At 42.8% G+C, this 27,757-nt stretch overlaps 1 long non-coding RNA gene across 1 annotated transcript; it reads left to right on the top strand.

Annotated features, from left to right (window-relative positions):
- Positions 1-727: 727 nt before the first annotated feature.
- Positions 728-27,073, top strand: LOC126407535 (uncharacterized). The gene is made up of 5 exons (XR_007571799.1): positions 728-776; positions 2,203-2,290; positions 2,800-2,876; positions 26,301-26,424; positions 26,797-27,073. It is a non-coding gene; the product is annotated as an uncharacterized LOC126407535 (long non-coding RNA).
- Positions 27,074-27,757: the final 684 nt, after the last annotated feature.

Below are 27,757 nucleotides of genomic sequence, written 5' to 3'. Positions count from 1 at the left end.
TGATCCCTGAGTTGATTTTCTGTCTCTGTCGCTCTCTTTCTGCCTTCCTGTTCCTCTCTTTCACTCACAGGAAACAGGGGGATGCATGTACACAAGGCCTCCGACAACAGGTTCAACCTTTCCCCTTCCTTTGTGGGCCAATAAAATGTTATTTGTTTCTTGTCAGACATCCTGTATCCTGGACACACAGTGTACTGAACCCTAAATAGTTTCACTTCCATGACACATAACCAGCTTCATAACCGTCTTACTCTCCAGTAAACCACAGAAGGCAACAGAGTGCTTTTTCACGAAGGCTTGGTCATTTTCCAGGAAAGACTAATTAACTGTGTTAAGCATTGGATGTCTTTCCCTACTTGCATACCTTAGTTTAAGATATTTACATAACATGTCCATCGACCATGAAATGTTTTCTTTATGCTTTACGCCGTCCGCCCTGTCAGCAAAGTCTGTGCTGCACAGGGTGCACAGTAGGGGCGGCAGTAGCTCAGTCACAGACAAAAGGCATTTCAATTAAGGGAACTTGGGATCCGACAGTATCGTCTTGCATCTTAAAGGTACAACAAAGTGTTTGCTTTTGGCCCATGGCCCACCATTAAGTTTCAGTTTTGGCCCTTTAAGGGAAGAAGTTTGTGCAGCCCTGATCTAGAGCCATGTGAAACTGCTCCCTCTGAATGAGACTTCAAAATAAATTCAAAACTAGTTTCAGTTCAACCACAGCTACTGCAGAGGGGAGTTGCCGGACAGACATCAATGAATTTGGGAGCAGTACGATAGTGAGTAGAGCCCTTGAGCAAACTGCAACAATCATATTTTTTGACTACAGGTACAGTTAAAGTTGAAATACTCAAAGATTTGATTTGATACATGGAAGTAATAAAGCTTAAGCCTCGATTTTCTGACCTGAAATCCTGCAACTCGTAAAAAGTAAATAAACCAGAACCTGGTAGGACTTTTCAAGCTGAAGACTTGAAACTGTGAATCACATGCATTTTAAGAATTGGTTGTAGTTAGGTAACACATGGCATTAACACAGCTTTAAAAAGGAAAATGTTCCAATCAAGCAGCTTCCTCTGGGGCTGAAAATGAAGCCAACATGGAGGTGCTGTAAAACTACAGTCAGTCACATGTTAAAACTTTACAGCAGAAATCAACACATTTACAGTCTGAAACAAAAAACAGTTTTGGTTTCTGTGGTTGATTTCAATATTCATGATGACTGTACAGGGCGTGAACTTTTATATATCTGTTTACATGCTATTAAGGATTAAGTCCAGTTCAGACCAAAGATTGACAACAAGACGAAACCCTTTTAGAACGTTGCAGAGAAACGTAGCAGCATTAGGTGACATTACAGGTGTAGCAGTAGCTGTCACTACTTCAGTGTGTTTTCAGTTCATGAAACATGGACATTTTGTTTAATGCTTTTAAGCCTGTTTTTCACTAGTGTTAGCATTAGCGTAATCACTGTAAGTGTAAATGCTCCGTGCTAACCAAGCTAGCCGCTAGTGCTAGGCTTAGCTCCACCCTCTCCTTTAAAGATGGTCATTTCTGGCTCCAAAAATCCAAGATGGTGACGGCCAAACTCGAGGCCTCAAACAGGAGTCCCCATCCAAAGGGTGGTGTCACAGTGGCTACAGTCTGTGGTTCCAGTGTCATGTCATATTAATTTGACATATTCAGAGACCTGAAATACAGTTTGATTTGCATTTTGCTGCAGTTCTAAAACTGAGGTCAGAAAAGAAAGACTTGTTCTCAGGGAAAAAAAAAAGAAGAAAAAGTCGAGCTCTCTTCCCATAAACGCTGCCGGGCTTCCGACACGGCTCAGTTTTCGCCTGTTTTATCTGGTTCCTTTTTCTCTGGAATAAAGGACCAAACGTGGGAACAGCCAGTCTCCGCTCCTCAGATAAGGAAGTGCTGGACTTCCTGGCTTCTTGGCGTGTTATTGGTCCAGGGCCATGTGGGTCGGAGGTCACTCTAGTGGATCACACATCCTTCCTTCCTGGCCGACCACAACCTGTTTGAGTGGGACTCTTGTCGTGGCCTCCAGTGTGTGTGTGTGCGTGTGTGTGTGTGTGTGTGCGTGTGTGTGTGTTTAAGATAAAAGACTTTAGTATTTTTAAAAGCCTAATCATTTTTCTTTACCACAAGATGTAAAATATATTCACATTAATGATTTACTGATTTTAATTTTTCTTGGAGGCAGCACCTAGTGGCCATTAGTGGAAATGCAGCTGAAGAAACTTGAGCAATGACTTGACCAACTCCATCATCCTGCTGCCCTCAAAAGGTGTGTGTGTGCGTGTGCGTATGCGTGTGTGTGTGTGTGTGTGTGTGTGTGTGTGTGTTTTGGCCCCAGTAGATTCTAAGGAACACATTTACGGGAAGCACCATCTGGGATGTGGGTGTTAGCTCTGACTGGCATATCCTATTTACCCTTCACACACACACACACACACTCACACTGTCCTGAATTCATCAAACCTACTGCTTCCCACAGCAGCTTTATGTTCACTCTGTCCATGTTATTCATGTTTTTAGCGATGATCTTTGTTAGTTTAAAGTCTGCACAACTTATTTTACCTTCCAGACTTAGCAGGTCCCGACTAACAGCTGATACATTCACATGCACAGTGTTGCCAATACTGCACACATATTGGGCCAAAATCTGATGCAAACCTAGAAGGAGCCAAGTCAACAGTTACTCACTGTTTTACCTTAAATGGACAAACTTCAGTGTTGTTTCTGTGTTCGTCATTGGGTTAGCGTGTCTATAATATCTGCCAGTGTCTTCTGCAGCCAACTGTACCAGCCAGTTTACTTCCACCATGACGTATTCTCCTGACGTCCATCGCTGGCAGAGGAACTTCATGAAGGTGAGTTTCAGTTTCTTCTTTTTTTTCCTCTCTTCTCCATCTCCATGCACTCATGGAAATGAATCTGAAAATGTGTCCTGTTGGTTTCTGAAATTTAATCAACATGTTCAACTCTGTGTTGTTTAAAAAGTAAATAAAGTTTATTCAATTCAATTTTATTAATAAAGCCCAATATCATAAATCACAATTTGCCCCAGAGGCTTTACAGCAGACAACATCCCTCTGTCCTTTGGACCCTCACAGCTGATAAGGAACCCCCCCCCCCCCCAATAATAACCATATGTGTAAAATGAAGTATGACTATATATAATGTATATGACTGTATAATAACAGCAGCAGTAGGCAGCATCAGGCAGGACCATGGCAGCAGCACAACCCTGTCACACCATCCAAGTGTAGCTGCAATACAAGTTGGAGCACAAAGGCTCTGGAGAAGAGGCAGAGTTAGTGACATGCAGTAATAGGGCGTGAATATTAGCAAATGAAGAAGAACCAACTTTTCAGAAACTAGAGAGAGAAGGTGCCCGGTGTATTATAGAACATCCCCCTGGCAGACTAGGCCTATGTCAGCCTAACTAGGGGCTGGTCCAAGACAAGCCTGAGCCAGCCCTAACTATAAGAGCCAGCCCTAACTATAAGCTTTATCAAAAAGGAAAGTCTTAAGTCCAGTCTTAAATGTGGAGACAGTGTCTGCTTGTTCCACAGAAGAGGAGCCTGATAGCTGAAGGCTCTGGCTCCTGTTCTACTTTTTGAGACTTTAAGCGACCCTGCATTCTCAGAGTGCAGTGATCTGGTAAGATATGATGGAGCCTGACCGTTTAGAGCTTTGTAAGTGAGGAGAAGGATTTTAAATTAAATTCTGGATTTTTAGGGGGAAAAAAACAAAAAAAAAAAAACATTGACACATGATCACCAGTTCAACTTTTCACAAACATTCTCAGAGACCTCCCTTTTGGCAGCAATATTATGAAGCCAGTTTTGGTTAATTCTAAACTTTCTCTGTAATTGCTTGATTTCTGATGGAGGGAGGGTTGTGCATTTTCTGCCAGTCACTCGGGCAGAAAATGTGAAGTATCCCACAAAACGTACTCTCGTTCCAGTTTTTGAAATGTGAAAATATTCTGCTTATTAACATTTCATATAATTGCTAATTAAATATCTTTGGGTTTGGGATTGTTGGTCAGAGAAAACAAGACTTTTGAAGATGTCCCCTGAGTCAAGCTCTGAGTCACTTTTTTGTTTTTTTACATTTAATAAATTGATTGATTTATCAATTAATTAAAAAACAAACAAAAAAAACAAAAAAACAAGAGCTGCTAATGATGATAATCACTTGATGCAGCTCTGAACCAGCGATTCACAGAATTCCAGGCAGACTTTCTTTCCGTTGGCAGATGTTATAAGGAGCTTACCTTGAGAAGTAAACATGCTCATCGGCTTGCCATTGATAATCTCAGAGACACAAAGTATGCTGGTACATGTAGGCGCTGCTTATAAAGGTCCGTAGTTTTAATGAACTCTACAGAACTTTTCTAACCTGGCTGATGATTTGATGAACTCGTCCAGTCTCAAACTATTTACTTATGACTGGACGTCTTCAGCTGTGTGATTGACAGACGGCCTGATAGATCCTGAGAGCATGATACACACTCTCTGTCTTCCTGTGAGTAACTGTGTCACTTGGATCATCTCTGTCCCTCTGTCTCCTTGCTGCTTTCTCCTGACCCGTCCTCCCTCTCTCGTCAGGCCTCCATGTGTCTGTTCAGTCATGTGTTTGGCCCCAGTCTCAAGGATCCTCTCATGGTTAATGGTTTTTCCCTAAGCCTGTTGTCACGGCCTGTCCCTGAGTGGTCCTCCTCTCAGGTGACGACGGTAGGGGATCACACATCCTGATCACAGCCTGTTAAGAGTTTTTACCACACACACCTCGGCTTTACCTTCATGTTGAGGAATGAAAATTGCTGTAATCAACAAATGTGCAGTAAATGAGACACAATCTGGAAATCCATCGGTAAATTCTGTGTGACTCCAGTTGACACTTCAGAGAGAAATATCATCATCTTCTTGCAGTATTTTTATCAAAGCACCAGTACAGAGCTTCCTAAAGTTGATGAAAAACATGTAGCTGTGCTGTGCTGCTGTCAGTAGAGCTCCCAGTATCTGATATAAGTCTGTTACTAGAAAAGGACTCAGTAACTTGCACAATTATTGGCAGAATAAACTTAAACACAACATATATTTTTAAAATGACCTACAAGCAGCTGAAGCAGCATTTACTCTGCTATTAATTCTGTTTCGTTCTCCAACAACTTCACTGTTCGCCATCTAGTTGCCAGCAGCAGGTAAACACATCATGAGCATCGTTTTTGAGCCTGATTCCCCTCTCCTGGCAATCTTTATCAAAGCCTCCACTTTTCTGATGGCTCTAAATATCATCTCACCAAAAACTTTTTTCTCCAACAACAAATGCATGTGGTTGGGTTTCGGAAAAAAAGAACATGGCTTGGCTTTATAATCTTACAGGATGTGAACAATGCTCTCCTGGGTGAAAGTTGTTTGTTGGACCCATCACCACCTCTTCCACCCACCCCATTTGGACTTTCACTGCCTTAACTTGCCTCTTGTCCCAACACATCTCCCCCTGACCGGTGGCATATTATGCTGATGCTAAAGGATGGCTTTTTTCATCATTGTCTGATGCCACAAGTCACTGCCCAAGCGCCGGATTTCAATGGCTTCAGAGTGAGACCCGGTTGTTTTTTCATGTTTTTGTAAAAACTAGTGCAAAAGTTATTAAGCCAGTTCTTCCTGTCAAACATCCACCATGTTTTTTGACTCTAAAGTCCCATTTGATTGCAATAAATTTCCAGTTTTGGGGTCAGGACTTTGGTTGTCTGTGAATGGAATCTGTTAAACCCCCTTTCCACCAAAGTTTGCGCAGGTATGCAGGTTTTTTAAATGCGTGAAAACCTGTTAAAAATAGGTGTGTTTGTATGTTTTTTTCTTTTTGTTTCTGGTGTGTAACCAGTACAAAGCAGCATGGAGGTCAGTGAAAATGTTATGGTGGTTACTTCTTTTTATGTATCTCTTTCTTATTCAGTCTCTTGAATTCAGTGCAGACTAGATTTTAAACAATGTTCAAGTGCTGCTTAGATGGGGATGGACAGTATTGGCAGCACATTACTGCATAGCACCAGTAAAGGGGCTAAACTCCACCCAGCTGTCAAATTTCCATCACAACTGATCAGAGCTGGAGCTGATATACCCACGACTACTAGAGGCCGTTTACACGTACACGGTGATTTTGATAAACGGAGACATCTTCCTTCGTTTGTGCCCTCGTTTAAACGCAAACGGAGATTTCTCCTCTGAAAACGAGTCTTTCTAAAAACTCCGGCCAAAGTGGAGATTTTGGAAAACTCCGGTTGCGCGTTTGCATGTAAACTGAGATAAACAGAGATAAACGGAGTTATAGGCAGCCGACGTCACAGTATGCGCCAGAACTTGCGCCTCTGTCAAAAGTGCGACCTATGTTGCTATGGTGACAATGGATACATGGAAGGCTTGAGCTTCTCGTTACACTGCCACCTACAGGTTTGGCATGCTCTTGTGTATATATACATGGGTAAGTGTAAACGAAGATCTTTTTGAAAACGGAGACGGTGAAATGTCCGTTTATGAAAATAGCCGGCAACGTGTAAACGGCTGCTCCTAGTGAAGGCCGATTTTTACTTTATCCATTAAATACAAAAGCCAGATGTCAGCAGGTTTTTGTTAGGCTCCACTGCATCCTACACACTGACCTTTAAAACAAAACAAGAAAATCCCTCCAACTTGAGCGCTACAAATGTGAGAAAACCTTTTTTAAATCTTAACACCATAAGAACTAGATACTTTCACCAAATAAACCAGACAGAACGACAGAAGAGACACCAGCACACCAGTGTAACTGCACCAGGCAGCCACAGAAAGGTCCAGAGGCTGAGATCAATGCAAAAGTAATCTATTCATTTAAGACATCTGTGCACAAAAGTATTTAAAAAATGATAAAGAGTGAGTAAAAACAGCATCAAATGTTTCAATCCTTGACTTTGATCAGTGTCCACATGTAAAGACACAAACAGGTTCCCACCAGGTGTGATGAATCAAGCAGCTGGTGCCACTAATTACATGAGATCAACTCTGAGGAGCAGAGGCATGACTACACAACATCCTCAAACACAGTTTTTTGCACTTTGAGCAACTTTAATTTGTGCACACATGTCTTAAATAGATCAAGTATTATTGCATTGATCTCAGCCTGTGGACCTTTTTGTGGCTTTGGAGCCCAGTTACATTGGTGTGCCAGTATCTCCTCTGCCGTCCTTTCTTGTTTGTCTGTTGTGCTGACCCAACAGCACAACAGACAAACACCCAGACAAACTTTTTTGTTGTCCCAAGTAGGCGCAGTTTCACAGCAGCCCTGAGACCACCAAAATAAACCACTAATTATTTTGAAATCCTAAATAATATACAGTGAATATGGTACGCCCTGTTAAGAGTCGGCAGTAAGACTCTCCTTCAATAATTAAACAGAATATGACAAAGCGACTTTAACTTTGAGTTCTCGTACAGTATATTGTTGAAATAAGCATAAATTAAGAACAAATATGAATGAATGTACGAAGTTTAGAGCGTATAGTGTTCAGTTGACATCGACAGTCTGCAGCTGGCGGTAATTCTGAATGGATGCTGCAGTTCAGTTTGACCACTCGAGTACTTTCACTAAGTCCTCTGTTGAGCATTTTTGGGCCTCTGGGTCAGCTCCCACAATACACCTCTGCTCACTTTTCAGTGTATGACCGTAGAGTCTCCTGCCTGATCCCTGCTTTCTTTCACCTTCTCTTACCCCTCCATCCTCTTCACCTCCACTGATTGGATTGATGGGACACCTGCCTGCTTTCATTCTGCTGTTTGTGCAGCTTTCGCTGCCGTGCGTTAACACTCATCTCTGAGGCGTTCTCTACTCTTCTCACTGTCTTCTTTTCTCCTCATATTTCATATCTTGCCCTCTTATCGTACTGTTTCTTCTCTTTTAGCTGGTGATGTGCAGCTTTCAATCATCAGAAGCATCATAAACAAACTGTTTTCTCTTTAGAAGACGTTGGTCTCCTTGACGTCAGTTTGTTCCAGCTCACTGTGATGTACAGTTCAAGTTTGGGTTAACCTTAAAAGGAGGTTGAAGTCATTTTCCGTGGGTTTACATACGTCAACAACCCGACTGTACATCCCCGCCATAACCATGAGTGCAGCTGTCACTTCCCCCGTGCAATTACATGTGTGTTTAGTAGAGGTCAGTGTGGGTGTGAGTCCTCCAATTAAAATGATAAAAAGAGCACAAAACATGGCTGCTCCATGCGGAACGTGCTGTTTACATGGTCCAAGCGAGGTTGTTGCAAACAGTGTGAAAAGCAGTAAATCTTGAGTCCAGAACTGCGACGTGCCGCTGGATTGTTAGTGACACTCCCTCCACTTTCCTTCCCATTGCAACAAGACGCCAAAATATCAAAAGACGCAGAGAAAACACCCACTGTGCCTCAGGAGAATAACACTTTTTGGGACTTATCCACACAAAAACAGAGCTGTAAGTCTCAACATAAAAATCTTCCTCTGCGTTCACTCATAGCTTGATGCAAAATGACAGAGTTCCGTGCTCAGGAGAAAGATTTTAATAAGCAAGGCTTTGGTGTCACAGCCACTGCTGGCTTCTTCCCGTCTCCCCCAACGCTTTGTTGACCTTTCCTCTGAATGTCAGGACAGCAGAGTCGCTCCCAATCTTCTGCTGTAACCTGGGAAGTCTCCTCTCCCACCTAAATAACCTCATCTTCTCTCCACATCGAGTCTCTGTCAGAGTTTCTAATTTTGCTAAAATTAGACACGGAACGGTAAATTATGTGAATCAGTTAAAGTAAAATCAGACAGGAAGAATATAGAGCCATCAGGTGAAGGAGATTTGAGCAATAAGCCATGAGAAACAATGGTTTACAGGGTTTTTTTGAAACAGCTATGGGGCATTGTTAGTTGTAATTTACACCAGTAATTTACCATAAACTGTTGGTGTAGTTTGTCTGCTTTTATTGGGTGGCAGCAATGACAGGAAGGCCTAACATTTCTCCAACAAAGCGACAAGACACAGGAGGTTCCCTGGATGCTCCAAAATAAATCCCTGTAGATGCTCTTTCTTTCTTTCACAACATCTTTGTAGATTTTTTTGTGCACCCATTGAATGCCAGCGTTGCATATTTCTGATCGTTCTCGTCCTGGCCGATGATAAATGGTTTGGGCTTTAGTTGGCAGTTTCCCTATTTAGTTCTGTGTCCCATTTGCAGCTGCACCTGGAGCCAAGACCCTCAGGTGAGTTTGGATTCGGGGCCTGCTTGATTTTTATGCTTCCACGCCAGCGATATACTTACGTCCCATTCTTGTGAACATGATATCTCAAGAACGCCTCCAGGGAATTTCTGCTAATTTGGCGCAAATGTCCACTTGGACTCAATGACGAACTGATTAGTTTTCGGTGGTTATAGGTCAAAAGTCAGGGTCGCTATGACCTTGTCTGTCTCATTCTTTTGAACGAGATATCTCAAGAATTGAATTTCTTCAAACTTGGCACAAATGTCCACGTAGACTTAACAGTGAACTCATTACATTTTCATAGTCCAGTGTCAAGTTCACTGTGACCTTGCCTCCATCTTATTCTCGTGAATAGGATACCTCAACAACACCTTGAGGGAATTTCTTCACATTTTGGCATAAACGCCCACTTTAAGGTCAAGAATGAACTGATAAGATTTGGGCAGTTGTAGGTTGAAGGTCAGGGTCACTGTGTCAGTCTCATTCTTGTGAACGTGATATCTCAAGAACACCTTGAGGGAATTTCTTCAAATTTGACACAAACGTTCACTTGGACTGAAGAATCTGTGAATAAACTGTTAAACAGTTAACATTTTGTGGTCAAAGGTCAGATTGACCTCCCAAAACATGTTTTTGGCCATAACTCAAGAATTCATACGCTAATTATGACAAAACTTGACACAAATGTCTAACAGGTCAAAGGTCAGCGTGACTGTGACATCATCATGTTTCAACGTCATATCTCAGGAACAGAAGGGTAGACATTTGCATTATTTAACAAGGAAAATCTACAATAACACCATCTTCATACTTATCATGAACCTTTCACTGCCATAAATCACCTTTAATAACCCTGATGTTTGTGTTCTTGTGTGTGAGTGTTTTGGAAAAGCCCGACTTCCTCAACATCCACTCCAAGTCTAATCTAAACACTTGCCAAAAAAGAAGAAAAAAAAGTCTTTCCTCCAGAACACAACAGAGCCCCCTCCTCCACCCTCTACCCATCCTACTCCCTATAATCCCCACCAGGTGTTGGCGAACTCCAGCCCGCACTCTGCGCCCCCTCCACCCTCTCCGCCCTCTCCTCCCACCACCACTTCATCATGCCTCCGTTCCCGGAATCAGACATCTCTCCTGTGCTCGCGAGGAGAAACACTCTGTATTTGACAACCGCTGTTGTTGTTCCTTCTCTTCTGGCTTCCTTCCCCCCAGGTCCACCCTTCTCACCCTCCTCTCCCTCTTTTATGCACCCCCTCCCCACTCCTGCGTCCGGATGTCCTTGGTCCATCTGTCAGCGCGTCTATCCCCAGACTGGAGAAAGGGAGGGGAGGGAAGAGAGGACTGAGATGACAGATGAGAAAAAGCGAGAGGAGCAGCCAAAGGCCTCAGATGAGGCGGCCCCCTCTGTCACAAACGGCTCCTATCTTCCCCCTGAAATGATAAACAGGAATTTTTATTTGCTCAAGAAGTGAACGCCCCTCGTCAGGTGCCTGTAAAACAGGAAAGGACCCAACCTTGGTTTCTGCTTTGCCAACAACAGAATACCCTGAACCTCCAGTCCTGCTTTGAAGTTCACTTTCATGTGAAGCTTCGCCAGCCTTTGTAGACGTAAACGCTTTTCCAAAGAGCTTTGGCATAAAGGCAGGTTTTTGAGAAACACCGATCTTCCCATGGGAAGATGAGAGTGTCTTCCTCTGTTTCCCCCTCAGAAGCCTTGATTTCACGCATCATCAATCCTGACCTGTGTAACCCAATAGGAACCCTTTGTTCTTTACATCAAAGAGGTCCCACCGGACCACAGATCAATCAGCGATTGAGAGCGCAAAGCGGATTCCACACGTTTGGAAAGCCATCAATACCATGACCGAAGTAGGGGAATCCCTCTTCAGTGAACTGATTGATTGATTGGGTCTCTTCCTCTCTGATTCCCAAGACAACCGTTTCCTTTCACTGGTCATCCACGTGGAGATTGTGTTACCTCCATATCTTATTTTCATTGTTTTATGCTTCATGAACTCACTGATGTTTCCAGATTGTTCTGGTTTTACAGTGACAGTGTTAATTTTGGCAGCCATTTATATTTAGTCTTAGTCTTCAGACAAAAATGCTCATCAGTTTCATGACATGATAGTCAACAAAAGGCATTACTTTTAGTCAAGATGTTTTTTCTCTTCAAACTAATCCAATTAGGCAAATACAGGTATTAGAAACTAGAATCAAGGTGACAGGCTGTATAAAAATTTAATTTCATTTTTTTCTACGACTACAAATAATTTCTTCCCAACTGTCATGTCTCCAGCAGTGTTTGACAGGTTTAAGGGCTGATTTACAAGCACACACTTAGTGATCATCATTTGAAAAGCTCAACATCTCTCTATTTTGCTCTCAACAAATGACTCATGTGAGACAACTAGGAGCCGTTTAGACCTGTTATTAATGTGTCTCGAGTGATCTGATCACAAGTGGACAGTGCTAAATACAAGTCTAAACCACCACGAAGACACATTGGCATGTGATCACATATCTTTAGTAGTGTAAACAACGACTTGATGCAAGGTCTATGTCATCAGTGCAGGACGTGGTGGTTGTTTTGGTCACAGCACGCCAACGCTCTAAAACTTACCCATTTTATGTCAAGTTGGACATTGAGTTGTGTGACCATCCCTTGTTCTGCCCTTTGTAAAGAGACGTTTTTAACTCTGCTAACAGTGATATTTCCAGCTGTACCGACAAAACCACTAACGTGACTAGCAACCATGCTACAGAGCAGCTAGCAAAGGTGTGTATGTGGTAACTGTGCGGTCAGCTGTAGATGCATGATAGACACAAGTGTGGACGGCTGATGTCTTGGCTGTCCGCTTGTGTTCAGATCACCAAAACGCATGTTAATATCACTCTGCTGCCATTCAGCAGCTAACGAGCGGAGCTAGCTTCTAACAATCACCGCTGCAACTAACAAACTCCACAAATCCATTCAGCAGCTCCACCATCACAGTCAGACACACACGGCTGATTATGTACTGCTGAATTACAGCTCATAATTGACGCCACTCCGGTGTGAGTGTTTTGCAGTTTATCGAAACATCCTGGTGCTGAATATTTACTGGAGTTTACAGTCTGGCAGTGCTCTGATTTCATACCGCTAATGTGGCAGTAAAAGATCATTGGAGGCATGGCCGTTATCAGCTGTCTAGTTTAGACAGTTTAAAATAATTTATCTTTCAGTCCTCCTCTTGTATCACTTTGAATGTCAAATAGTCCCTTACTAACATTTTCGTCCAGTCTTGTTTTGTCACTGAAAATTGAACAAAGATTTAATCTTCGTTTTCATACTCAAGATTTAGTTTTGGCTGTTCAACATATTGTCCTTGAAAATTAAATTAAAACTGTCCAGAAACTTTTTTGTGTTCGGCAACTTGTTGCATAACATCATCTGTCTCAATGACACAGCAGGAGATTTTTTCCATTTTTTTCTGTGTCATCATACAAAACATTTTTAATCCACATCAGTGTTGTCACAGCAGAGGCAAAAACATTAAAGACAGACTGTTGTCACATCTCCAGGTAAAATGTCAAGGAGGATTAGTTTGATGAACCTTGAGACCCAGTTTCCTCCCTGTAACAAATTAAAGACTCTTAAACTATTTGTTGTTTTCTATTTGTGGCCTCGGATCTTGTCGGAGACCCCGGCCATGTCTCACCGTGGACTGTCCCTCTGTGCTGAGCAAACTGTGACCTCGTGACCTCACAGCCGGTCTTCCTGAGCAGAGGGGGGAAATGGGAAAGGAGGCCTGTGTTGTGGCTAAGTCATGATCAGGCGCCAGGAAGGCAGGAAGAGAAGTTTTCACATAAACACTAAAGATTCAGCGCTTTTAAGCACGACACAGAACTGTTTGTTCACATGAGGCACATAAACAGAGAGAATAATAATGATAAGTGTGAAACCACACAACAGCTTTGATGGGCTGTAGGCACTGCGAGTACCCAGGCAAGTCACGTCACTCACTCAGCAGTGCAGTTAAGTTATTGTTGGTGCCCAACAATAACAGAGAAAGTGAATACAACACACAGAGAAAGTCTCTCTGAGGAAACTTTTACTGTGTCTGAGGAGCGTGAGCCCAGGTGCTCCATGTTGCACTGAATGAACGACCCCGCCTACTAATAATCTGCAAACTAACAGGCACTAAACGAGCTACAGGATCATCACAGTCATTCACAGCTGGTTGGAGTTTAACTGGAAATAAGAGAACCAATTTTAACATCACATGGCATCTAATTAAGACTTTTTAGAATCCAGTTTTGATGTTGATCCCACAGTTGTGTCATTATAAAGACAATGGCCTAAAGGATACTTCCTGGTGAGTCATAGCTCTGGGGATCAGCTCTTCAGGTGAGAATATCAACCCTAATTAGTGGCTGTCCATGCATTATTTTAAGCTAATGCAGAGGTGGATGAAGTACCGATCGTTCACTGAAAGTTGTGATAACTTTGCGTAGTCATCTGTTGACTGTCAGCTGCAGTGTGACGTGCCCAGTGTGTGCTTTGGGCAGCACTTGATGCATGGTTGCAACACCGTTGTGTTTTCAGCTTGAGAGTGACAAGCCTTTGTACTCTAATCGATAAAATTCAGTTTTCTTTTATTATCCATGTTTCTACAAATGTAGTAAACGCTCCAGTTGGTTTGTGACTAAATGCAGCGTAGCTGTTTTGACAGGAAACAACATGGTGGCCAGCTGATAACAAATGATCTTGAATCACAGTTAAATTGTGAGATAAAACATCCTTCTGAAAACGTTTTAGGTGAGCAGCAGGCGACACAGTAACAGAGTCTTGGCTCATATTTTAACAGCACGGCTGAGTTTTACTGTTTGATCTCAGCATCTGTTTTTACAAAACAGGAAACTGAACTATTCACCTCATGCAACTTGCTGTCTTTTATTTTGGAGTGTTGATATTGTGGTTTTCACACTACATGACTGAGCGGTGTCAGGGGGTCACACACTACAAGATCTTTTACCAGGACGAATCCCTGATGAGTCTGTCAGGTCCTCAAACTATGTTTTGTCACAAAAACACACACAAGTGACACAGGAAATGACATAACGCCAGACTGAATTTAAAAAAAGCCTAAAAACTAGCCTGTTTTCACATGTCTTTGAGTTTCATATGCTGTTTCCTCTCAGTAAAACAACAGCTTTGATCTGTGATGCAAATGCAACACATACAGTATAGTTGTTTACTCCCCGTCAACCCGTGTCTTTGGCTCTCATTGGCTGTAGCTCACCGACTGTTTCCCGACAGCTCCAGATGTTTAGCCTGCTGGATATCTAGGATGTGTCTGCGGTGCATCTGCAGGCCTCTTGGCTTACATCTTTGAACAGTTAACATGTGCCTGTGATATGAGGCTCTTGTGAGGGAGCTCCAAAAACTGTCAGTGAGTGGAAAATCAGGGCTGAAGTCATGCAGTGTGTACCAGGCATTAGAGAAACATACAGTTGAAGCTGTTTTCCAATAAGAATTTATTTTGACCTTAACTTTACACAGACCAGAAGAAAACACAGACAGCAGGACCTGTGATCTCATCAGCGTCACATCCCATCAGCCCTCAGTCTCTGCTCTGTCTCTGCCCCTGTCAGCCTCCTATGGCCCATACAGTCATCTCTGGCTGTGGTACAGTAGCCCTCACCCCTCCCGTCCTGGCAGCTTGCTGTAGTATGCTGAGCGGGCACAGGGCCAGACAGCGAGCAGCCGGCCGTGGGACGGTGACGTTTGATCTTCAGGGAGGCAACGCCAGCACTCAGCTTCCTCAGCTGAAGCGCTTTGTGCTTAAGTGGCATTAGCAGCAGAGAGATCCTTTAAGACGGCGCAGCCACGCACGAGACCTGTGGGCAGCTGGCCCTGTGCAGGGCTGATGGGATTGTGGGAGCCAGGGAGTGCTGGTTACGCCGGGAGTCAGGAAGGGGAGAGTGAGGCAAAGACGTGTGGGGGAGGCTGGCAAGACTTGGTGTGGCAGCACCGCCAACTCTGGCCTTGTTCAAATCCCAGATATAACCAGTGCAGGGGAGGGGGTGGACGTGGTGCGCCAACGCTGAGGATTAGGGGTGTTTGGCTCTTCAGCCACAGTGGGAACGGAAATATGTGTGTGTGGAGGGAGGGGAGTGCACGTGTGTCCTTGGATTGGTGAATCTGACGTATGGATGACTATAAAGGGGGCTGTTTATGGAGTGGAATGAATGCCTGAGTGCACTGTGAACTACATGTACGTAAAGATGACGCCTGGTTTATTTTATTGAACTGAACTCGTATTTGTGTGTGTGTGTGTGTGTGCGCTCACGTGCCGGCCCCTCTTGTGTGTGTGACGTGGCTCAGTGCGGTGACAGTTGGTGGCCCAGGTTGCCGCGCAGTGACAGTGGTAATCGCTGCATCTCGGGCATTTGGCTAACGGCTGTCGACTCTTAGTGTAAGGCGGCCGTCTGCTCGGTGTCGCTGTGTGTCACTGTCACAGCTGCTGGAGCGCTGAGAGAAAATCCGCTGTCAGTGGATTTAAACTAAACACGTCTGTGCTGCAACTCTCGATTGATAAAAGTGACACAAAGCAGGGTTACTTGGGGGTCAGGTGAAGTTAGGTTGTCTCGTTCACTTTATTGGTTTGTGCATTGTGGTTATGTTACAAAACTGCACTAACACTGTAGGCGCTTCAGCTCATTGAGCCACCAGGACATCCCAGTGTATCAGTTAGAATTCTGACTCTCTGGTTACTTCACTATTTGGGCTTTTCCACTGGCACTTTCGGCCACACCAAGAGGAAGAAGATATACTTTATTAATCCCAGAGGGGAAATTCAATTTCTTCAGTGTTTCTAAAGGCAAAGTATCCCTTAGAAACATTTCTTCAAGCAGGTAGCCCTGTTGTATGGAGATGCTGATCCCTGCTACGCTCGACTGATGCACTAAGTCAGGCCGTGTGCATGGAAAAAAGCTGTGTGTCTGTTGTAAACAGGCCTATTGCTGCAAAAATCCAAATGATCCGTCTATGTTTAGACCAGCTGTAAAATGTCAGTTGAAACAGACACATGGATTGGGCCTAAGCCGACTTTGAGGGCTTCTCATTCCTGCGAAAAGCCAACAATACTTTAAATTAAAAACTTCAAACCAACACTGTTTTCAGTCATTTCTCATATGAAGAACAAGAAAACTATCCACATTATACCTCCAGTATAGACCAATGTTAACTACTGCCAGTGTCCTCTTCTTAAAAACAACCCACAATAACCATATTCAACCCGGTCTCACTCATAAGTCATCAAAATCTGGTGCTTGGTCAGTGACTTCCAGCGTCAGACAGAGAAGAAAACAGCTGTCCTTTCACGTTGGCATGACATGTGGTCAGTCGTCGTTATTGTTTAAGGGTGCGGCAGGACAACAACGAAAGTTAACACGGCGGAAGTCCAAGTGGTACGATGTTCCTGTTCTTTATTCCTAAACCCAACCACATGCGTGTGTTGTTGAGGGGAAAAAAAACATCAGTTCGTGGTGTTTTATCTACGTAGTGCGTTTATTTTGAAAGAGATTGTATGCAAACTGTACATTTCCTGTGAAAACAGAAGTGTATTTTGAAAATAGACAATGCATGTAACAGGCTGAAGTTGACACGGCGTCCCAGAACGTCAACAACCAACACACCCAGGGTACCTTGGACGCCTTATGTGGACGTGGAAAGTCCATGACCAAACGTGGACATGTGACGAGGTCGAAGTAAAATTGTATTGCCATATTCCAAATCCCAGCTGGCCACCAACATTTTTCAAAGTTGATATTGGATTGAATTCAGGTTGACCAAAATTCAATGTCAGGACAACGTCTAGTGCCAAAATCAATGACTACAGAATATGATGATATTGATATTTTGCTCGTTTTAAGTTGCGTTAGGGAGCCAAAATCCAATGTCTTCTTAACGTCTCATGCCAACATCATCTAACGTCCTTCAGTCGTGAGGTATGGAGAACAAAACCTGATGTCTGCAAAACCTCAAAATGTTAATGTCCACACAACATGAAATTCTAATGTCATTAGACATTTAAAATATCATCAACCCAGTTTTTACTCCAACCAAAATTTAACGTCTTTCTGACGTCATCTTGATGTCTGCTGCAGCTTGGTTGGTCAGAAAATATGCATATAGAAAAGTGTAGCTTAGGCAACTGAAGTTTTGTGAAAATTAGTCCTGCTGATTCTACCAATGCCCAAAAGTTAGAGAAAACAATAAACTCCCAACAAAGTAAAATACCACTCCAGTAAAGTGACACTGAAGACGGGTTATGATTGAACTGACAGCTCATAAAAATGAGTCTTAAGAGGAGTTTCAATCTTTTGTCACAGGATTTCCTCCAGCGCGTTGTTCCAAAGTTCAGTGGCTCCGACTGCAAATGTTGGATTACTTTTTTGTCTTTGATCTCCACTTTGGAACAGTTAAACTGAACCCACATCCTCTTAGCTGAATCAAATGAAGCACGCTCTTCAAAAACCCTGGTTATTGTTTATCTTTAGGAGCGTGTAAGACTCCTGGCTTTGTGTTTACCGCAGTTCCTTGAAGCTCATTTCTTCCCTGCCGCTCAGTGGGTCAAAGGTCAGCCCTTGTGCTAATTGTTCCAAAGGGGATGGAGTGGAGCGAGGCCTGTTCTCCTGGACCGACTCCAGGCAGCTGAACAATGGTGACCCAGTGTGTGTGTGTGTGTGTGTGTGTGTGTGTGTGTGTGACAGTGAGTGAGTGAGTGAGTGAGTGAGTGAGTGAGTGAGTGACAGCCTGGGTGGCCCACAGATACACTACACTGGGTGGATAGTGGGGTCAAATCAAGCAGAGTCGGGTCTTGTTTGTGTGGAGCATGAACCCTCCTTTTGTGGACGTAGTGCATGTAATGAACTTACAGACATGAAAGGTGTTTTCTTTTTAAAAGTTTAATTAGGTCGACAGAAATCACAGTAACGAGCAGTATCATCAGTCTTAGAACGTTTCCTCATACACAATGCAGCTCTCCTTTTCCCCCAAAGACCTTAAATCCAAAGGCTACAACTTGTGGTTTTTGATGCTTGGTGTTATTTATTTATCTTTTTTTATGAATGATTATTACTGGCACTTTTATTTTATTTTATTCTTTTTTTTTTTTTTTTTAATTTTATGAATGTATTCTCCAACGCCTTTGTACATGGGTATGTGCATGTATTGAGATGGTTTGGGTGTATGCACCACCTGGCACCATGTTGTGGATCTGCTGATTTGTTTATGTTCTATGTTGTATTTTTATGGCTGCAGCATGGGTGAAGAGTCCAGGACAAATTTTCCACTATGTGGGACAGTAGATTTAATCTTGAATTATGAATCTTGAATCTAAACCCTGCTCAAGCCACACTGTAACTAACATTATTACAAACACTTGTTGCTGGCAGGCAAACAGTGTGATGTGTGTCAAAGGGTCAACGTCGCTGTCTTTGAAAGACTTATTGTTCATCATGGAGTCAAACGTGACATCAATAAAATCCACATTTATTTACACTACAAGGCCAAATGTATGTGGACACCTGAATATCACATCTGTATGTGATTAATAAACATCTAAATCTACAACTGTTGGCATCGAACCTGTCTGCAGGGATTTGTTCCCTTTCAGCCACAACAGCATTACTGAGATCAGCCTCTGATGTTGGGCGTAAGGCCTGGCTCGTAGTCGGCGCTCTAATTCATCCCAAAGGTGAAGTACAGGGTGGAGGTCATGGCTCTGTACAGGCCAGTCGAGTTTTTCCACACAAGTGTTTACAATAAAGTATTTGTTAGGGATCCACGATAATATCGGCACGTCATCGGTATCAGCTAATATTAGCTTTAAAGTTAACGGAATAGGCCGACATGCTTTTTCTTTTCTTGCACAATGAATGAATTTTACATTCACCGAAAAGTATCGTATTTCATGTCTCCATCTGCTGGTGGGCCGTCACGATAAGAGTATGCATGTATAATATGATGTTAACTCCACTAGAGAAGAGACTTGATAATCACTAAAATTAAGTTGGGGAAAAAAAGGATATCTGCACTGGTTATCAGCCAAATAAGTTGTTATGATATCGGATATCAGCAAAACATCCAATCATGCATCCCTATTATTTGCACTATAATTTCATCATTCCATTGTTTCAGGCCTGATTATTCAACAACCGTTCACTATGGCGATAATGTACTATGAACACCTGGACCTGCCATAAATGATCCAATCACATCTCTGCTGGGATCTTGACGTACCCCTTTCAAACTGAAAGCTCTACCAGGGTTGAACAGTCAGTTTTGTGTTTGAAAGTAGGGATGTCAAGGGTTAACCACTGATCGGTTAACCGTAGAGAATATTTTTGGCATGTCAGTGTGTAGGTTAATTTTTCTTCTCTTCAGTGCACTGCACTACTTACCACCTGGGTCTAGTGGGAGCTAACCTAACCTAGAGGCACTGCTAATTGGGCGAGTCCTGCTTGTCGCGTTGCCATAGCAACATAAGGCCCACTGTACCGGTCTCACCCCAGGTCGCCCTGGTGAGTGAGTGGCTAAATTTTGAGCTGCAAACCCCCTTTAGCTTCTACTGTTAGCTCTGTTAGCACCGTTAGCAGTGTCACGTGGCTAGTGGTGCTAACATAGTTAACGATGCTAAAGGGGCTTTGCAGCTCAAAATGAAGCCGACCACCTGAAGGGAAACCAGAGGGTCGACGCCATGTACCACAGCAATGGTACATTGTTTATATGCTAAGTTTGACTCAACAAGCTGAGCAGCAACTCCAACACATCCTGAGTTTGTATCTCTACACGTCTTATTTGCTGTAAATGTCGTGAAAAACTAAATCACAGGATTGAAACAGGATTTGCCTGGTGGTATTTCGGGGCAACATATTGCTGCTTGTATGTATCTAAAGGAAAGGTCCTGTAGACTGTAGACACTCGTGCAGGATTTCCACCGCTGGTTTTGTCCCACCAACCAGATGCTCGGCCTAATTACAGAGGCCTCCTCACTTGAGGTCACACAACAACCAGCAAATCAGCAACAAACAACCACATAATGGCCCTCATCCTGCTCGCCATCCCATCATCCCTACTCTGGGGGGTCATTACCCACGATGCTTCAGGGCCTCCTTCCTTTCCCAGTGTTTACCGCATTCCTCCCATACTTGAGCCGTACTGGCATGGGAAGCTCCAGACCATGCAAGGACATATGTGTGTCTGTGTGGGACAGAAACAGCTGTCGAGGAGCGAGTTCTTCTTGTCTCAACATGTACGGCTCGACTCATTTCCTGACGCGTGGTTGCTGTTTTCTTGGTGGGGGCGGGGGGTTGCTGGGATGTTATGGAGGTCTGAGGGAGGCCGTGCGGCGCCGGAATGCAACAAGCTCAGACCTCATCATCTGCTATCACGCTGAGTTTGTTGTCTTGTGTTCTGACTCTCTATCTGTCCTCATAAAGTTAGCTCTGGAGTTTTCTGTCTGAGCTGGACGTAGACGTAGACATAGTAAACGGCTGGTTTACAAGTAAATTCAAATGCACTCAGTGAAATAGAGTTACTTGCTTAAAAAATACAGATGTTGTCAGGTGTTATATAATAATCAGGCTTCTCTGCCTCACTTTTACTTAAGCTTATGTTTTACAAGCTTTGATTCCTTCATGATCTTCTCTCTTCTTTCTGTCTTGTTAAAAAGCTGAAACATGTTCCTGGGTTTTTATTTCTACATTCTGAGGCTTAAATGGTTTTTGCTTTGGTGCTGGACAGCAAAATTTGGACTTCTTATCTTTTGATCAAGATAAAAGAGTGATTATATTGTTAGCATGACACAGCCAGCTCCCATAAAGGCTGGTTTATAGTTGTTCACAGGCTTTACGCAGAGCCTGGACCCTTGGCTACATAGATCGCCTACACTGTTGTGAACAAAGCCCGATTCAATGGTGGAGAATCCTGCTGAGAAAGTTGCTATTTCAGCATAGACAACACCTGTCTACACTGCAAAGCAAACCCCAAAAAAAGGATGAAGGACTTATCAAAAAGAGTCTAAAAAAAGAGTCTGACAAGAAACTAAATAAAACATATTTCAACACTGAGAAGTGTTTCAGAAATGGAGAGAAAATGTTGCTAATAGTTTAGCCTTCTGCTAACTGGAGCCAAAGGCTTACAGCTGCAGCCTCAAGTTACATATATGTAGCTAACCTTAGCTCGAGCCTTGAATCACAGCCAATACATTTACATGCACAGTGAAGTGGAGCTACAGTTACAGTTTGACGAGGACATCTAACTGGACTACTGTCCTTGTCCCAGTATACAAGCACGGGAGGGGAATCCATTTATTGACCCAAGTATGTGCGACTCCTCTATGATAGGTGGAGATATGCCTCCTTTCAGCTTGTTAGTATTGGACCTTTTTCCTGTTGACCTATTACGTCACAGACCAAACAATGGACAAACAAGTTAGCTACGGTTAGCTAGCTGCTAACTGGTACCATGGTGGACAACTTTACAGCTCTGCGCATTTGGTCCGTCCAAAAAGTCACAGCTCTGGATGTAGATTTCTCCATGTTGTTACCGGCTTCTTCTTCTCTTACACATTTAATGCTATTGGACTTCTGGGTCAAAGCCCGGGGCGGAAACTGTGGAGCATGCTCAGAGCGCCGCGGCCAGTTTGGGTCTGATTGACTGTATACATGCAGGAGTCACATTATCTGCGTGTGTTCAACGTGGTACGACTTCAGACGGATTAACATGTTTACATGTATAGTTGGACTGACACACAAAAAAAAATTCTCTAATGTCATGTAAACGTACTGTTTAATATTTTGTGCACAACCTACTCTCATGCTCTCCCTATTCTTTTACATTCTTGGAATGACATGAGAAATAATAAAAACAACTTATTGACACTTAATTTCCTTTATGCTGATGTTGAGGATAGCAGCCTTTGAAACTTATGCATAAAAAGCACAAAATAGTGCCTAAAAATTCACCACAATGCAGGAAACTAAGTGTCTGACACTCACAATCTCGTGAATGAGGCAAGGTGTCCTTTATTTTTCCAGTGACGGTGGCAACCCTAAGCATACGGTACATGTCTATGCTGCAGAAGCACAAACCCCACTGAAGGCTTCGACAGTGTTCCTGTTACATAAAAAAGACAGAGGAATCTCTGCCCTTAAAAATGTCCAAATACACACAAAAAAAAACCCAACAACAATGATGTAATTGGACTTCTACATTTAGTTTTAGATTAATGTTGTTTTCTTCTAAACCAAAGTCCTAAAAATGAAAACACAGGGAGGATAGCCCAGTGCGTAGATGGCATGCCATTAAATTCCAACATTCTGTGTTTAATTCTTCCCGGATGTTTTGGAGGAATGGATGAGATAAATTCAATTACATCATGTTGTGGTTGAGGTCAGCTGACGCTGAGTGTTGCTTCGTCTGCCTTGTTTATGCTGCAGTTTGGATTACAGCGACACAACAACCCTTTGTGTTGGCTGAGGACTTAAAGAGGGGACACTCCCCTGTTGTCTGGCTGTAAAACATCAGAATCTGCACATCTGCACTTGTTGTCTCAGGAGAGGGTGATTCAGTCATATTAAGGAGATGTTAGAAGAAAGTCTGTTAATGTGAGCGTTATCACAGGAAGTGAAGGACACTGTTTCAGATAAACACCAGTGGAAGCAAGATAGTACAAGGACATGATAAACTCTTTGAGAAGTTGCAGGGATAGTGACTGTGGTCACCAAATTTAGGTGACCACAGTACTTTTTTAGTGGCACAAATGTAAACTTGTGTAAAAGCAATACAGAAAAGGCAATTTAACCTAACACAGAACCTTTCCTGAGGAACCCAGAGCAACAGATTGGTGAGAAGGATGTAATAATGTTGTTCTGATGCAAATGCAGCTGTGGAGATGTGAATTATACTGAATGTATCAAGACACCAGGACGACGTGCCCAGTTTAAATTAACAGCAAATTAAAGTGGGAGCAGATTAGAAAATAGGGTGTCTCACAGAAATCTGCTAAAATATACTGCAGTATAATGAGATATAATTAACTCTGCTGTTGGGATACATATTTGGGAATTTACAGTGACACAAGTCCCTGATGACGCTGAAGTTGATATTTAAATCCAGTTTTTGAATACACAAACCGAAACCAGCGAGTGGTCAGAACATCCACAGCGAGTGCGTACATGTCTGAGGTCTTGTTTTGACGGTTGCCTGTATGTGCAGTCCACCGGCTGACGTCCATACATGTCTGCACAGCTGTTCAGAAACTGAAACACACCCACCTCCTTCACAGTGGCCTGACGAGGAATGTCAGCAATGTTTTGCCAAGAGAAACAAAGTGGATCCATGTGAGAGTATCTACCTGATGTGGACAAATTATTACTCAGATCCATTCAACACTTTCTCTCCTGTTTTATTTTATTGTCTCTCTGACCACCTTTCTCTCTTTACGTCTTCCTCTGTGTGCTGCTCTGTCTCTCTGATTCTCGTGTCTCCTTGAATTCCAGTCACAAAAAGGATTAGAAATGCCATCAAAACCACACACAACACGTTCAGTATAGCACACACACTTTCTCCATCCCCCTCCCCATCAGTGTTTCCTGTTTTCTCCACACTTGCTCTGTTTGTTTGCGGACCCGCTCTCGAAGGACGCCCTTCAGTCCGGCGCTTCCTGTTTTCACTGGACCACAGAAGTCGAAAGTGCAGGGCAGCAGGAATTTCTGTCCCCTTAAACCAGCAGCAGAACACTTTTCCATTACCTGCTCACGGAAACAGAGCAGAGTGTGCTCAGTGCAAAGACAACAGCTGATTGATATTAGTCATGAAGCCCTTAAAATCCAGGCGGACAGTTTATACTAACCCCTCAGAGGCCACAAACACAGATGATGTTATATAATTCAGAACGATCATCAATCACACTGTGAATGTCCGTCTCTGTTTTTCAATAAAACCCACTGACCGCGACAGCAGATCAGCTTTTGTTACCAAAATAAAGCTGGACGACTGGAGCTGGGTGCCTCTTGTTTACCTCTGGACAACAGCCAGTGTTGTGGGAGGAAACTGGCATTAACCTGGAATACGTGTGATACTGTGTTATCAACACAGGTGGAGAAAATAAATCTTCCCTTGCCTCCTAAAATACCCCAACTGAGGTGATAATTCAAAATAGATTTTGGAATACTTTTTGTATTGTATTTTTGAATCTAATTTCTTATAGACATTATATGAACAAAGAACTGACAATATGCTGTGCAGCCAATATTGACAGTGACGCTGAATCTGGAAGATCCAATTTTATCTCCATAATCACTTCCTGTTCTTTTAAAGAACAATCATCTGCTTTAGTGCACATTATCAACAGCTCCTTTACCCAGAGTCTCCACAATACTGCCATAAAGAAGATCAGCCACTTGAGCCATCTTTGCTCTTACATGTGAACCAAAAAATTGCCAGCATAATGCTGCCTCAGTGTTTGATTTTACCAGAATGTTCTCAGGCACTGTTGGTACGTATATGTCCATGTCCATATCCATGTAACCGGGAAGGCTGCGGTCACGTGACTAATGTGCTGATAGGAGTGAAGAAGAAGGTAGTATAAAGAGTGAAAGTTCATCTTAAGAGGAAGGTTAGGGTGGTAAATGGATCAAACAAACACAGGACTTTCCCCCGGGAGACTGGTATTCATGTCCTGTGTGATTTTTCCTAAATTTAACCTATGTGACTTTACGTTAATGTACATAATGTGTGTTTTTTCTTAAACCTAACCTACAAAACTTTTCAGGCTGTCAAAATAACATGTTAATTTCGATCAAAAATAATTAACGCTCATTAATTGTGTTTCGTGATGCCCTTTTACCCGGTGTGTCATTGAAGGCCACAGTGTCTTTGTCACATGACGGAAGCAGACGAGACAACGCTGCTTGGCCCCGTGAATGGAACATTTACATTTAAAATTCACCCAGATGGAACTGTTGATAGGAGCACTGTTCTCTGCAGGTTCTGCAGAAGGAGTTTTCCTAACATCAGAGAACTACAAGCCTGAAATATCACCTCACACAGCCTCTGATGCTAGCGCTAGCAGGCAGCCTCGTCACGCCACACTCAACCAGGTGTTCAGACACAAACTGAGTCAGTCTACCTGTGACCGACTCACTAACTTCCTTACAAAATGGACTGCAGGCCAGTTCGGGTGGTCGAGGACAGAAGGACAATTGTGTCCAAAATCTCACTTTACTTCAACACATCTGACAACATTCATCTGAACTAAAAATTTTTAAATGATTTCACAGCAAAAATTGATGTATGCAGTTAATTTAGATTAATTAATCACAGAGCATTGAATTCATTAGATTAATTTTTTCAGTCGCTTGACAGCCCTAGCAACTTTACATTAAATGCATAAAGTGACAACGCCCAATTGTGTTTCTTTTCTTAAACATAACCTACTTAACTTTACATTTGATACATTACATGAAGACACCAATCATGGGGAGCTGATTGGTTAGATATCATACAAACTGTAGTTTGAAAATATGTTGGATTTTAAATAGGATGGCGACATTACACAAACAAAAGAGGCGTGACCTGTCACACAACACTGTCAATGTCTAGTGTGTGTGTGTGTGTGTGTGTGCGTGTGTGTGTGCACTTAGTCCCACCATGCTGACTGTCCCCTTTACACAAACGGTTCTCTGGCTCTCTTTTTCCACTGCCAGCTTTTATTAAATACAGAACAGCAAGGTGGAATAACTGCAACATTCCCACCTTAAACAGGCTGTGTGTGAGGAGGTAATAATTTTGACAGCAGGTGTCACTAAATATTTTAGTCTATGAATAGTACTGTAGCAACTGTGTTTCACCTAACTTGTGTGTAAAGTGTGTCTTAAATCAGGTGTTTATGGGGAGTTTCTAATAAATCATTACGTATGCAGACGATGTAGTTATATTATACCACAACTCTGTTCTTCTGTCTCTTTCCATTTCAGTTTAGAAACGACTGACTGTGACTCAAGGAGCAGTGACTATGGTTCAAGACTGAAGCTGAAAAGAAAATGCAGAACCACTGATGCTCCGTACAGTCTAACTATGGCTCCAAACAAATCTTACAAGGTAAAGATATCACAAGGAAACGTTCTCTGCAAAACATAAACCTATGAGGGGGGAAAAAGATTCATAAGATGCCAGTAAACAATATGAGTCTACTGTCACTTCATTATAGAGGCAGCTTCATAATCTGAGCTGATATGTAAATGACATGCTGAGTGCTAAACACGCCTTAAAGCTACAGACGGAGAGGAGAGAGGCCTGTTTGTATCTGAACGTGTGAATGAAAAGTGACGGACAGAAATGGGCCAAAGGCAGAGGGAAGTGGACACCCAGCGAAGGGGAAATCCTCTCTCTCTCACACACACACACACACACACACACAGCATGAGAGTGTGACACCATTGAAGCTGACCAAGCCCTCTACACAATCCCCAGCCCCTCGTCTGTTGTAACACTCACAGATACAGCAGCAGGACAGCAGTGAGGCGATGCAGAGCAGAGACAGAGTGATGGAGCTGGTGATAACAGCGGAGCCGCCATTGTCTTCACAGAGCTCAGACCAGGGTCTGAGTGTGTGTGTCTGGGGTTGTCACGAAACAGCTGGAGGGAACCTCCCTGGAAGTCAGTCTCTACATAACTCTGACAATATGGTTTATAATAATATGCATTGTAACTAATATTAAAATTAAAAAGAACCCTGTAACATCGTGAGTTATCACCTCTCATGATAGTAATTCATTATTTTTATCCCTTTTCCACCAAAATTAGCACATGTACGCAGGTAAAATTAGACTATGGAGTGTTTTCCCATCACCAGTGGCCTTCAGCCGTGTACACAGCTCTGCTGCAGACAGGAATGTCTTTCTGGTTTTTTTTTACTGGTGTTTCAAGTTTTACGTCACCAACACACTGAAAACAGGTTAGTAAACAGCAGAAAGCAGAATAGAGCACTCTGAAAATGTTACAGTAGATACTTCTTCCTATATAGCTCTCACTTATTCACTCTCTGCTTCTCAAACTTGGTGATGACTAATTTGAAACAAGGTTTGAGTGCTGCTTAGGTGGAGACGGACGATATTTTGTCATGGCGTGTCATTGCATCTCACCTGTAAATGGGCTAAAATTAGCACTTAAACCTAGATGTCATATTTCCATCACTGCCAATTGGAGCCAGACCTGATAAATACCCGTGACATCTGCAGATTATTATTTCTGTAATCGTTGAGCTCTGACGCAATAACACTTCCTGATGATTTGTGTTATTGTGCAGTGGTGCACAGTAAATAGGCTCTGTTCTTTAAACATTGGGTTGTATTAGCTGTATTATGGTAACTGGCTAGCTAGCATCAAGACAGTCTTCCTGTTTCCCTTTTTGAATGATTTTTTATTATTTTTA

Source organism: Epinephelus moara, chromosome 20, assembly GCF_006386435.1.
Source record: "Epinephelus moara isolate mb chromosome 20, YSFRI_EMoa_1.0, whole genome shotgun sequence".
NCBI classification, from domain to species: Eukaryota; Metazoa; Chordata; class Actinopteri; order Perciformes; family Serranidae; genus Epinephelus; species Epinephelus moara.
Note: the sequence above shows the minus strand (reverse complement) of the source record. Positions and strands in the feature narration are given on the sequence as shown.